Genomic DNA, 13,518 nt, shown 5'->3' on the forward strand with positions numbered 1-13,518 from the left:
AACCGCAAACGTTGAGGACCATCAACTTTGATTTTGCTGATGCGTTTCACATGAGAAAGTTGCACGTATCGCATCGACCTAACCCAACGCAACCTTCAGAGAGCACCATCCGCTCAAATCACCCTCATGGAGTCATCGTTGCCACAGAGGCCTCCGCCACATGCAACTTCGACTTCTCTGTCACAATGAGAAACAAACATAGGCACACTCGTTGGTGAACCGGGCTGTCGACATCAGAAAGACAAGCGGCGACCCAGATCCACACCACAAACATAGGCACACTCACTACTATCGTCTTTTCAAGTGTGTGCTGTACTAGATGCTACCCTTCCGTTTTATAAGAGCAATTTTCCATCTGAATGTTTTTCCTCTTTTTCAGAACATCTATCTGTCTTGGTTGGCTCAATACAGTTGTGATCAGAATAAATTAGAATGAACATCACATACTAGTTATTTTTCTCTAGGGACTAAGAGCCTCTACAACCTGACTTGGCAAATCCTATCCCTCAAATGTCGGCAGGCGCGTCCGCGAACACTCACTGGTCACGTCTTAAATAATGCATTCTATAACCAGACATCACAAAATAGAAATTTCAAGTCCATATTATTACATGCAACGAAATCTAATACAAGCGGAGCTCGTCCAGCTTCGCCGTGCCCATGTCCGACGGGCGGCTGCGCCTCTCATAATGTCGGTCTGATAGCTGGCAAGGTAGAGTAGAACATCGAACACTAGGAGGTTCATGGGAGTCGAGCTCCCGCCGTATCCTATGCCCTACTCTTCCTCGTCGGAGCCCGTACACGGATGGTGCCAGTGGACGTCAGGTCGATGACGGATCCTTCCTGAGAGGAGATGGTGTCCACCACGACACGGTTGCAGCACTCGCACCCGTGCATTATACGGGGCGCTAGAGAGTGTGAGTCTGTCTCTCCAATGTCCATCGCCGTGAGGACCTTCGCCGCCTCCCGCACCCACTGCCTCGCACTACAGGCACGCTGTGCCATGTTAGCATTCAAGGACAGCCATGGTGCGTCCTCCGCGATCCAATAAAGGGGTTGCACGCCCGTCACAGTGTTCGAACACCAAACGGATGGAACCGCCTCTAGTGAGACAACAAAGCCGGATCCAAGCACCGGTTGTGCCGACGCATTGGATTCCCCATCCCGGGAGCGACGGATCGCAAGGCGGACATCCATCTCCTTCCCGTGGCCACGTGGGGTGAGCTCGTGGTCGACAGATCTAAAGGTGAAGGACTCAGATCCTGTCGGCGTTCTGGGAATGGGGGTACCCAGACATGCCTGCGTGCGGCCCAGGGCTGGCCCACCTCATCAAGCAAGCTGACGAGCCCGACATCACTCAATGCAAGGCCCTCATGAGGGGCCAAGCCTCACGAGGAGGAACGACATCAAGACCCGCAGGGGGCCTCCTCAGGACCCCTCCGGAGCAGCGGATATTCCGAGGCGAGGCCCGTCCTCAGGAGTCAAGGATGCGGCTCATACCAGGTCGTCAACATCATCTCCATCGTCGCAACCACCCGCGCCACCTAGGCGCACGACGGCTGGGCGGCGTCCCCAGCACCCACGCACGCGCCGCATCAACTTGGGGGACCTCGGCATGCACGATGCATTGCAGATAGCGAGCGAGATGCTCCGCCAACGACCGACACAAGGGGGCTTCGACGCCTGGGCGGACCACATCATGGAGCTGATCGCCATCGCCCAGAAGACCATCCAACCCCGCTCTTCTTCAAGGCCGTCGGGCACCAGGGGCTCGCACCTCATGCCGGTCCTCGGGGCTGCGAGCAGTGGGGCCCCTCCCACGCTGGGTGGGGTCGAGAGAGAAGCGCCTCATGCATCCCTCCTCTTCCTCCAGGTTCCGGCGGCTGGCCCCGAGGCGCATCACGCTGACAACCACCAGGGGCGCGAGGCGAACGACGGGACGATCGATGCGCACACTGGTGCGCATCACCAAGACCAGGTTGGCCCCCCGACAGTCCGGAGCGGCCAGACAGGAGCGCTCCCACCAGCGCAGCCAGCAGAAGGCGGAGGCGTCGGCGTGGGCGAACTACGACAACGGAGACGGGTCGGGACACCAAGGAGGGAGTCAGCACCGAGCGGTGTCGGGACCAACCAACGGCAGCAAGAGGAATAAGCGATTTCGCATGGAGGCTTATCACAGGAAGATCTTCGAGCAACACGGCCGAGGGGATCCCCTTCCACTATCGAGAGGGACCGCCACCGTCGCGCCGCTGAACGGCTTCGGAGGACGATTGAACGGCTACATGGAGCTGTACGTGCCGGAGTATGCGGCATCACCTGACCCCCCCCGGACGAGGAAGAGCCTCAAGCGTCCCCCACGGGCGCGAGTCTTCCTTAGGAGTGAGGAATTATTTGGGGCCCCTCCTTGAGCCGGGACCAAGAGGCACGGGCAGGGAGGCGCCCCCAGGCCGCGAGGCGTGGCGCCGGCTGCCTCCTCCGCGGAGGAATACGAAGAGCCGAACCCTAGGCTTCAGGAGGACGAGTCAGATGCAGCGACGAGACAAAAGTGACACGAGCCATCCGCGACAGCCACGAAGCTGAAGCAGGCGCCGAGGGCCGGGCCTCACGAGGCACCCCTCATGCGCAGAGAAGCTATGCGAGGTAATTTTTTGGGTTCACTGCTCTAGGGAGTGCCTGCTGACCGCATGGACTTCATGTGTTCGCAGCATGCCCGTGCACATCATATCATTTACTCATGTTTCTATAACTCCTGCTGCATCCATTTGGTGACCTAACACTTTGCCTTGCTTGCATCTTCGGGCGATCTATTCCCCTCGCTCGGGGGCTCCGGACGGTGCGCGTCGCCTCGATGCGGGGGCTGGGGAGGCCCCGCGGCTCCCCAGGGCGACAATTAAGGAGATAAAATTAGAGACCCTTGAGTGTCAAAGGGGGGCTCCTGAGCATCGCGCCTCAGGAGCCTTACCGGTCACAAGGCCACCTGTTGCCTTTGATATCGTCCACGGACATCCGTTCGTTATCAGGGATGGCAGGGCTTAACCCCTTGGCTACATCCGTTCATTCGGTCTAACGCAACGGTGGTTGGGAAATGTGCGGGACCGGGTCCTGGCGACGTAGAGTCGCTTGAGCGTCAAAAGGGGGCTCCCGAGCATCGCGCCTCAGGAGCCTTACTGGTCACAAGGCCACCTGCTGCCTTTGATATCGTCCACGGACATCGAGTCGTTATCAGGGGTGGCAGGGCTTAACCCCGTGGCTACATCCATTCATTCGGTCCCACGCAACGGCGGTTGGGAAATGTGCGGGACTGGATCCTAACGACGCAGAGCCGCTCGAACGTTAAAGGGGGCTTTTGAGCATCGCGCCTCAGGAGCCTTACCGGTCACTGATACGTCTCAAACGTATCTATAATTTTTGATGGTTTCACGCTGTTATCTTGTCTTCTTTGGATGTTTTATGTACCTTTTATATCTTTTCTGGAACTAACTTATTAATTCAGTGCCAAGTGCCAGTTCCTGTTTTTTCTGTGTTTTGACTCTTTTCAGATCTGATTTTGGAACGGAGTCCAAACGGAATAAAAACCCCGAAATGATTTTTTCCCGAACGGAAGAAGATCAGGGGGCCTGTGGACCGTGGGCTCCAGGGAGCCCACAAGCTCCCACTCCGCCACCAGGGGGGAGGCGGCGGTGTCAGGGCTTGTGGCCTCCCTGGCCGCCCCCTGACCTAGATCCTTGGCCTATATATTCCCAAATATTCAGCAAAAGATCAGGGGAGCCTCGAAAATACTTTTCTGCCACCGCAAGCTTCCGTTTCCGCGAGATCTCATCTGGAGACCCTTCCCGGCGCCCTGCCGGAGGGGACTTTGGAGTTGGAGGGCTTCTTCATCATCATCATCGCCCCTCCAATGACTCGTGAGTAGTTCACTTCAGACCTACGGGTCCGTAGTTAGTAGCTGGATGGCTTCTTCTCTCTCTTGGATCTTCAATACAAAGTTCTCCATGATCTTCATGGAGATCTATCCGATGTAATCTTCTTTGGCGGTGTGTTTGTCGAGATCCGATGAATTGTGGATTTGTGATCAGATTATCTATGATATATATTTGAGTCTTTGCTGATTTCTTATATGCATGATTTGATATCCTTGTAAGTCTCTCCGAGTCTTGGGTTTTGTTTGGCCAACTAGATCTATGATTCTTGCAATGGGAGAAGTGCTTGGTTTTGGGTTCTATCATGTGGTGACCTTTTCCAGTGACAATAGGGGCAGCAAGGCACACATCAAGTAGTTGCCATCAAGGGTAAAAAGATGGGGTTTTTATCATTGGTTTGAGATTATCCCTCTACATCATGTCATCTTGCTTAAGGTGTTACTCTGTTCTTATGGACTTAATACACTAGATGCATGCTGGATAGCGGTCGACGTGTGGAGTAATAGTAGTAGATGCAGAAAGTATCGGTCTACTTGTTTTGGACGTGATGCCTATGGATATAATCATTGCATAGATATCGTCACGACTTTGCGCGGTTCTATCAATTGCTCGACAGTAATTTGTTCACCCACCATCTACTTGCTTTCATGCGAGAAGCCACTAGTAAACACTACGGCCCCCGAGTCTATTCACATCCATCATTTACACCTCCGCTTTTACTTTGCTTTGTTACTTTATTGCTTTCAGTTCTCACTTGGCAAACAATCTATAAGGGATTGACAACCCCTTCATAGCGTTGGGAGCAAGCTTTTGTGTTTGTGCAGGATCTTGAGATACTCCTCCACTGGATTGATACATTGGTTCTCAAACTGAGGGAAATACTTACCACCGCTACGCTACATCACCCTTTCCGCTTCGAGGGAACACCAACGCAATGCTCCAAGGCCACGGGGGAAATCCTTTGCATACTTGCCTAGGAAGTCCCTTAAGGCGTAGGTGCAGCACAAGGATCAAGCCAAGTATTCTCCCGTCGACGTGCCTATTTCTGGCGCCATTGGAAGGTCTTTTGTTGCAGTTGCAGTCACAAAGCCACTCGACCACATTGGTGCCGTCCAGGTTCAGCCGACATCGGGGGGTGTGATACGTCTCCATCGTATCTACTTTTCCAAACTCTTTTGCCCTTGTTTTGGACTCTAATTTGCATGATTTGAACGGAACTAACCCGGACTGACGCTGTTTTCAGCAGAATTGCCATGGTGTTGTTTTTGTGCAGAAATGAAAGTTCTTGGAATGTCCTGAAAATTTACGGAGAATATTTCTGGAAAATATGAAAAATACCTGCGCAAAGATCCACCGGAGGGGACGGGCCAGTGGGCCACAAGCCCTGTAGCCGCGGCTACCAGGCTTGTGGGGCCCACGTGGCTCTGCCGCCCCCAATTCCAGCGCTATTTATCCCTTTCTTCCCGGAAAAAATCAAGAGAGAAGAGTTCATCGCGTTTCACGATCCAGAGGCGCCGCCACATCCCGTTCTTGCCCTGGAGGGCAGATCTGGAGTCCGTTTTGGGCTCCGGATCAAGGAGATCGTCGCCATCGTCATCATCAACCTTCTTCCCTCTCCAATTCCATGAACCTCTTCATCGTTCGTGAGTAATCTATTCGTAGGCTCGCTGGGCGGTGATGAGTAGGATGAGATCTATCATGTAATCGAGTTAGTTTTGACGGGGATTGATCCCTAGTATCCACTATGTTGTGAGATTGATGTTGCTACTACTTTGCCATGCTTAATGCTTGTCACTAGGACCCGAGTGCCATGATTTCAGATCTGAACTTATTATGTTGTCACCAATATATGTGTGTTTTAGATCTGATCTTGCAAGGTGTAGTTACCTACTATGTGTTATGATCCGGCAACCCCGGAGTGACAATAACCGGAACCACTCCCGGTGATGACCATAGTTTGAGGAGTTCATGTGTTCACCAAGTGCTAATGCGTTGGTCCGGTTCTTTATTAAAAGGAGAACCTTAATATCCCATAGTATCCATTTGGACACCGCTGCCACGGGGGGGATGTACAATAGATGTCATGCAAGTTCTTTTCCCTAAGCACGTATGACTACACACGGAATGCATGCCTACATCACATTGACGAACGGGAGCTAGCCACATATCTCTCCGTGTTATAACTGTTGCATGATGAATGTCATCCAACAGATCACCAATCCTTTGCCTACGAGTTTGTCCCATTGCTACTGTTACTTGCTTTGCTGTGCTGTTGTTACTACTGTTGCTGCTACTGTTACTTGTTGCTACTGTTACTTGCTTTGTCCTGCTGCTGCTACCACTACTGTTACTTGCTGTTGCTGTTACTTGCTACTGCTGCTACTTGCTACTGCTGTCACTATTGCTGTTCCTTGCCACTGCTGTTACTCGTTACACTGCTACTACCTGCTACAATACTTTTCTGGCGCCATTGATACTTTAGTTAGGAATTATCTGCCGTCAACAGATTCTTTCCTAGCACCGTTGCTATCATACTACCTTTGCTGCTTATATCCTGCTTGCAGGTACTAATCTTTCAGGTGTGGTTGAGCCGACAACTCAACTGCTAATACTGGAGAATATCCTTTCACTCCCATTGTGTCGAACCAACAAATTTGGGTTGAATACTCTACCCTCGAAAACTGCCGCGATCCCACACGCTGGTGGACCATTGCAAGACAATTGCTAATTGTTGAGCAACTGGAAGCAGCACTTTTCTGGCGCCGTTGCCGGGGAGGGATAGCTATATTCTCTGAGTCACTTGGGATTTATATCTGCTGATCACTATGAAGAATCTGAAAGATCCAAGAACCAAAGTCTCGCCCTCAACCACGAGGCGAGGTAAGGAACTGCCATCTAGCTCTGCACTTGATTCACCTTCAGTTATGAGTAAGTTTGCGACACCACCTCCTGCTAGAAATCTTGATATGTCGCATGTGCTAGATGATGCTACTGCTATTGATGATGCTTATGATGCTACTATGCCTGATACTGCTAGAGATGCTATGCCTGATACTGCTAGAGATGCTATGCCTGATACTGCTATCCATGATGCTATGCTTGATACTGCTTTGCCTGATGATGCTAGAGATGCTATTTTGCGTGATGATGCTATGCTTGATACTACTACTTTGCCTGATGATGCTAGAGATGCTATTTTGCGTGATGATGCTATGCTTGATACTACTACTTTGCCTGATATGCCACTAGGGGTATTCCTTGATGCTCATATTGCTAGAGTTACTGCCAATGCTCGTGATGCTTCTGAAACTGTCGATACTATTGAGATAGAACCTGCTTTTGCTCCTGCTAGATCTAGCTCTCCTAGATATGAATTGCGTGATATACCTGAGGGTTATGTTATGGAGGGAGAGATAGCTGAGGATTTTCTTGCGTGTAAGGATGCCTATGACGCTGAGAAATTACTTCTCAAGTGGAAGGAAAAATCTCTGAAAGCTAGGATGAAATACGACCCGAAGTTTGCCACGTCACCTATCTTTATCACCGATGAGGATTATGAATTCTCTGTCGACCCTGAGATAATCTCTCTAGTCGAATCTGATCCTTTCCACGGTTATGAGTCTGAGACGGTCGTAGCCCATCTTACTAAACTACACGATATAGCCACCCTTTTCACTAGTGAGGAGAAGGTCCGCTACTACTATATCCTTAAGTTGTTTCCTTTCTCTCTAAAGGATTACGCTAAAGCCTGGTTCACTTCTCTTGCTCCTGGATGTGTGAGTAGTCCCCAGGATATGGTCTATTACTTCTGTGAGAAATATTTCCCTACCCATAAGAAGCAAGCTGCCTTGCAGGAAATATACAACTTTGCTCAACTCAAAGAAGAGAGTCTCCCACAAGCTTGGGGGAGGCTCATCCAGCTACAAAATGCTTTGCCTGATCACCCTCTTAAGAAGAACGAGATACTTGATATCTTCTATAACGGACTTACCGATGCTTCTAGAGACCACCTAGATAGTTGTGCCGGTTGTGTTTTTAGGGAACGAACTGTAGAACAAGCTGAGATCCTACTGAATAACATCTTGATCAACAATAATGCTTGGACTATTCCCGAACCACCTCATAAGCCAACTCCTAAGAAAAGAGGTATTCTATTCCTGAGCCCCGAAGATATGCAAGAAGCCAAGAAATCTATGCAAGAGAAAGGCATTAGATCTGAGGAAGTCAAAAATCTACCGCCCATCGAAGAGACCCATGGTCTCGATAACCCGATACAAGTAGTAGAGGTGAATTCTCTGCGTAGATTCAATGAGAGTGATATTCCTTTTGACAAACCTGCTAGCCTATGCTTTGATGAATTTGACAACTTTGTTGCCAAACAACAGAGTTTCAATGATTATGTTAGCAACAATTGGAACAAAGTACTCGTATGCTTAGTCATTTAAGTGCTTGTGTAGACAGAAATGTCAATGATTTGAAGCTTCTGAGTAAACATGCCTCTATGATTACTACTCAAGTAGAACAAGTACTTAAAGCTCAGAATGACTTGCTCAATGAATTAAATGACAACTCTGTCAGAGTCATTACTAGATGAGGCAAAATAACTGAGGAACCTTTGTATCCTGAAGGCCATCCTAAGAGAATTGATCAAGATTATCAAGGAATTAATGCTGATACAGCCAGTCATCCTAAGAATAAGAAGAAGGATGATAGAAACCTACATGTCAGTTCACCAAATACTGTAACACCTGAAGAACCAAATGATATTTCTGCGTCTGATGCAGAAACACAATCTGGTGATGAACATGAACCTGGGGACAATATGGACAACAATGTTCATAATGATGCTCAACCTAGCAATGATAAGGATGTGGAGATTAAACCTACGGTTAATCCTGATAACCCATAACCTAAGAGATACGATAAGAATGACTTCACTGCTAGGAAGCATGGTAAAGAAAGGGAGCCATGGGTTCAGAGACCCATGCCCTTTCCTCCTAAGCCATCCAAGAAAAAGGATGATGATGATTTTGAGCGCTTTATTGAAATGTTGAGACCCGTCTTTCTGCAGATGCGGTTAATTGATATGCTCAAAATGTCTCCATATGACAAGTACATGAAAGATATCATGACCAATAAACGGAAGATACCAGATCTTGAGATATCCACCATGCTTGCCAATTACACTTTCAAAGGTGGAACTCCTAAGAAACTTGGTGATCCCGGAGTGCCCACTATACCTTGCTCCACTAAAGGAAACTACGTAAGAACTGCCTTATGTGACCTTGGAGCCGGTGTTAGTGTTATGCCTCTCTCTCTTTATCGTAGACTTGAACTGGATAAGTTGACACCCACTGAAATTTCACTGCAAATGGCCGACAAATCAACTGCTTTCCCTGTCGGCATTTGCGAGGATGTGCCTCTTGTGGTTGCTAACGTTACTATCTTAACGGCCTTTGTTATCCTGGATATTCCTGAGGATGATGCCATGGCGATCATTCTTGGAAGACCAGTCGTAAACACCGCAAGGTTTGTTATAGATTGCAGCAAAGGCAACGTCACCTTCCATGTCAACGGTAATGAGCATACATTGCACTTTCCGAAGAAACGATATCAAGTACATTGCATCAATGCTATCGAAAAAACTTCATCGATTCTTATTGGGAGCTTTGAATGCCCTATTCCACGTGTTAAGATGAAGTATGATTTGCTTGTTGGGGAGATTCATGTCCCCATTGAGGTGACTTAGTGGCTATTCGACAATTCTCCATTTCCTTTTGCGATTCGAAAAAGTTTTGTCATGAGGATTTGATCAACCCCATTGTCAGATTTCTTTCGATGACCATGAAATGGATGAATCAAAGAGTCACATACCTCTATTTTAAGCTTTCACTTTCTGTTGCTTAGAAGAAAAATGATAGATTTAGTTTAGTTTTCCCTGTTTTCTGTTTTAGTGTCCTGAAGAAAAGTACCCCGAAAATAAAAGTTCTCCGATGGTCCTGAAAATCAAATATGATTTTTTCTGGATTTTTTGAAAAATACTAGGACTAAGAGCTGGCCTGGGGGCCACACCAGTGGGCCACAAGCCCTGTAGCCGCGGCCTCCCCTAGCCACGGCTACCAAGCTTGTGGGGCCCACAGGGACCCCCTCCACTCATTCCAGCTCCCATCCTCTTCTTCTACCTCAAGAAAAAAATCGTTTTGCAGCTCAAACCCGTGTTCTTGCTCATTTGGCTGTGATTTTCGATCTCCTTGCTCAAAGCACCATTCTCTGAACCGTTTTGGGGAAATTACTACTTGGTAAGTGACTCCTCCATTGGTCCAATTAGTTTCTACTCTAGTGCTTTATCCTTCGCGTATTCTTGCTACCTTGGTGACCTTGTTCTTGAGCTTGAAATGTTGATTTTAGCTGGTCCCAAGTAGTTTTAACGCGTGATACGGTCTCTAGGAACTAGTAGGAGTGGTTGCTACAAGGCGTGGTTGGTCTTTATTCACTTTTCTCTTGAGCTTCAAAAATTTCAGCAAAAAGAAATTATGCTCAGGAGGAAGTTTCATGGTGGTTCCTCAAGTAAGAAGGGTCCCCGTCTTTCTATTCGGGAGCCCGATCCTTATCAACTAAGTGACGCACCGGTACAACCATGTGAATGGCCTTCCGATGAGTTCATGATCGAAGCAGGCTTCAAGGATGAGTTTGATACACTTGTCTGCAATGCCGGGTTAGAAGAATTCCCGTGAGATAAATGTGAACAGTATGCTATGCTCACTGCCTCTTTCGTGCGTAGATTTAAATTTTCAGTTGGCCGTGACTCATCCATACTGATTGATCTGTATGATAAATCCTACACCATGGATTTGGAGGATTTCAATAGGATTCGCAAGATACCCGATGGGGGTAGTCTTAATGATCCTGGTAAGTCTTCGGTTAGAGATTTTGTCTCTAGTATAACTGTTGGAGAAACTAGAGACATCACGCAAGCTAACATAGGAAGCATTCATTTCCCTGCCTTGCACTACTTTGCCCTCTTCATAGGTAGATGCATTAACGGCAAGGTTGAACATTGTCACCTATGCGCATCCAACCTTAGTATCCTTAAGAGCGCAGTAACAAGTGACATGATCTTCAACATGGGAGCTATAATAGCAAGGAGGCTGAATAATAATGCCATTGATGGGGATTTCTTTGGTGGGATTTATGCTACGCGCTTAGCAAATTTTCTTGGAGTACCCATCCGTTCAGGAGATCCCCCTCTCTGTACAGCCTACCTTGATCGTGTCGCTCTGACACGCTATCAGTTTCTCAAGAGGGATGAAGAATCCATCGTTTACCGGTTAGTATTTAACCGACAACGCGCTTTTCATATTATGCTTCCTGCTCCTGCCTTCTTTGACTTTCAGGTTAAACGAAGATATTACATAACCATTGGAGAAGCAGAGGAGTATGAGAGGGAGGCTGAGACTTCTCGTCTCCACGAAGCAGCTATTCATGCAGTGGCTGCAGCGCTCCCATACAACCCACATTATGATTTCGGGTATCACCCGGACCAGCCTTGGGAGTAGACTAAGCTAGGCCAAAAGCCTAAGTTTGGGGGAGTACGTGTTTGCACCAACTTTACATTCATGCTTATGCTTTCACTTTGTTAGTCGGTGTTTACACTTTGCCACTGTATTATCCATGCTAGTTTATTTTCGTTTTCTTGTTTTGTGTCCTTTTGAGAAAACCCAAAAATATTTTCCTTTCTTCTTTTGCTTGTTGGGAGCTTTCCCGTGTAAATAGTTTTCTTTTTCTTTGAGTCAAGGTAGAAGACCATGGTTACAATGTTTAGTGGCTCTCGCATGCATACCTGTTCATTTGTTAAAGAGCCATATTACTTTGTCTTCTCCTTTGTGTTTGCTTGCAGATTTAGCTTAGTCCAATGCATGAGCACTCTTATTATTGTTCACATCGTTCGATCGTGCAAGTGAAAGGCACTAATGATGATATATGATGAAGTGACTGAGACTGGAAAAGCTGGTATGAACTCTATCTATTTTGTTTTTGTAAATATGACTAGCTTGTCGTCCCAGATTCAGCTTTGTTGAGAGAGAACCATGTTTGCAATGACAACTTAGAGATCATAGTTTCTGATGCCATGCTTAATTAGCTAGGAGCTTATAATGGTTTGTCTTGAATGCCAACATAGATTTTGAGATGACTATGATGTAGTATGATAGGATGGTATTCTCCTTTGAATGATTCAAGTGGCTTGACTTGGCGCATGTTCATGCATGTAGTTGAAACAAAATCAACATAGCCTCTATGATGTTCGTGTTCATGGTGATTTATATCCTGCTCATGCTTGCACTCAATGTTAGTCAAACTCATTGCATCTTGATGACTATTTTCGCTCTCCAGTTGGTCGCTTCCGAGTCTTTTGCTAGCCTTCACTTGTACTAAGCGGAATACTGCTTGTGCATTCACTTCCATAAACCAAAAAGTTTTTCCATGAGAGTCCACCATACCTACCTATTTGCGGTATATACCTGCCGTTCCAAGTAAATTTGCATGTGCCATTCTCTAAACTTTCAAGAAATAATCTGTTTTGCATGCCCGAACCGCTCATGTGGTGACAGGGGGCTATTGGTATTTTCCATGTTAGGCGTGTTATCCTCGACATGTGTTTATTCACTGTCATTCACGAGAAAGGGGCCGGTAATTGGAATGCCCAGTTCCATGCTTAAATCAAAAACATAACTGTAAAACAAGACTCCCCCCGGATTGATGTTAGTATGGACGGTACCCGAGGATTCGGCTAGCCATGGAGTGTGATTGATTGGTGGTGGGGGAGTTAAAACTTTACTTTTCTGTTTGGGAACCTCCTATAGCATGAGTAGCATGGAAGATATTGAGAACTCTTGGTCATTGCGTTGACAATGAAAGCATGCCACCCAAAATTATTATCTCTGTTTTCAAAGCTTGAGCTCTGGCACCTCTGCAAATCAATGCTTCCCTCTGCGAAGGGCCTGTCTATTTATTTTCCTGTTGAGTCATCCTCTTCTTATATAAGCACCAATTAGAGAGCACCTCTGTCATTTTTATGCTTTGATTTTGATTGATATTAAGTATGACTATGACTGGATCTTCGTTGCTATGAAATACAATGTTTAGTCAGCCCTTGATCTTTGAAAGTGCTCTGCATTTATGTTTTGCGGTCTCAGAACGAGCTAGCGAGATACCACCTATTCATATTGCTTCATGCTTGTTTTGATTGAATTGTTGGTATCTGAAACTTATTATTATTTGCTCGCTAGCTGATTATGCCATTGATATTAGTTTACCGTGATACCTATGTGTCACTTGCTTATGTGGTTAACTTGTGATCTTGCTGAAATTCTGGTTATGAATTATCCATAGTTGCAACAACAAGATCAAACAGAGTTGATACGTCTCCATCGTATCTACTTTTCCAAACTCTTTTGCCCTTGTTTTGGACTCTAATTTGCATGATTTGAATGGAACTAACCCGGACTGACGTTGTTCTCAGCAGAATTGCCATGGTGTTGTTTTTGTGCAGAAATGAAAGTTCTCGGAACGTCCTGAAAATTTACGGAGAATATTTCTG

Source organism: Hordeum vulgare, chromosome 3H (genome assembly GCF_904849725.1).
Source record: "Hordeum vulgare subsp. vulgare chromosome 3H, MorexV3_pseudomolecules_assembly, whole genome shotgun sequence".
Taxonomy (NCBI): Eukaryota; Viridiplantae; Streptophyta; class Magnoliopsida; order Poales; family Poaceae; genus Hordeum; species Hordeum vulgare.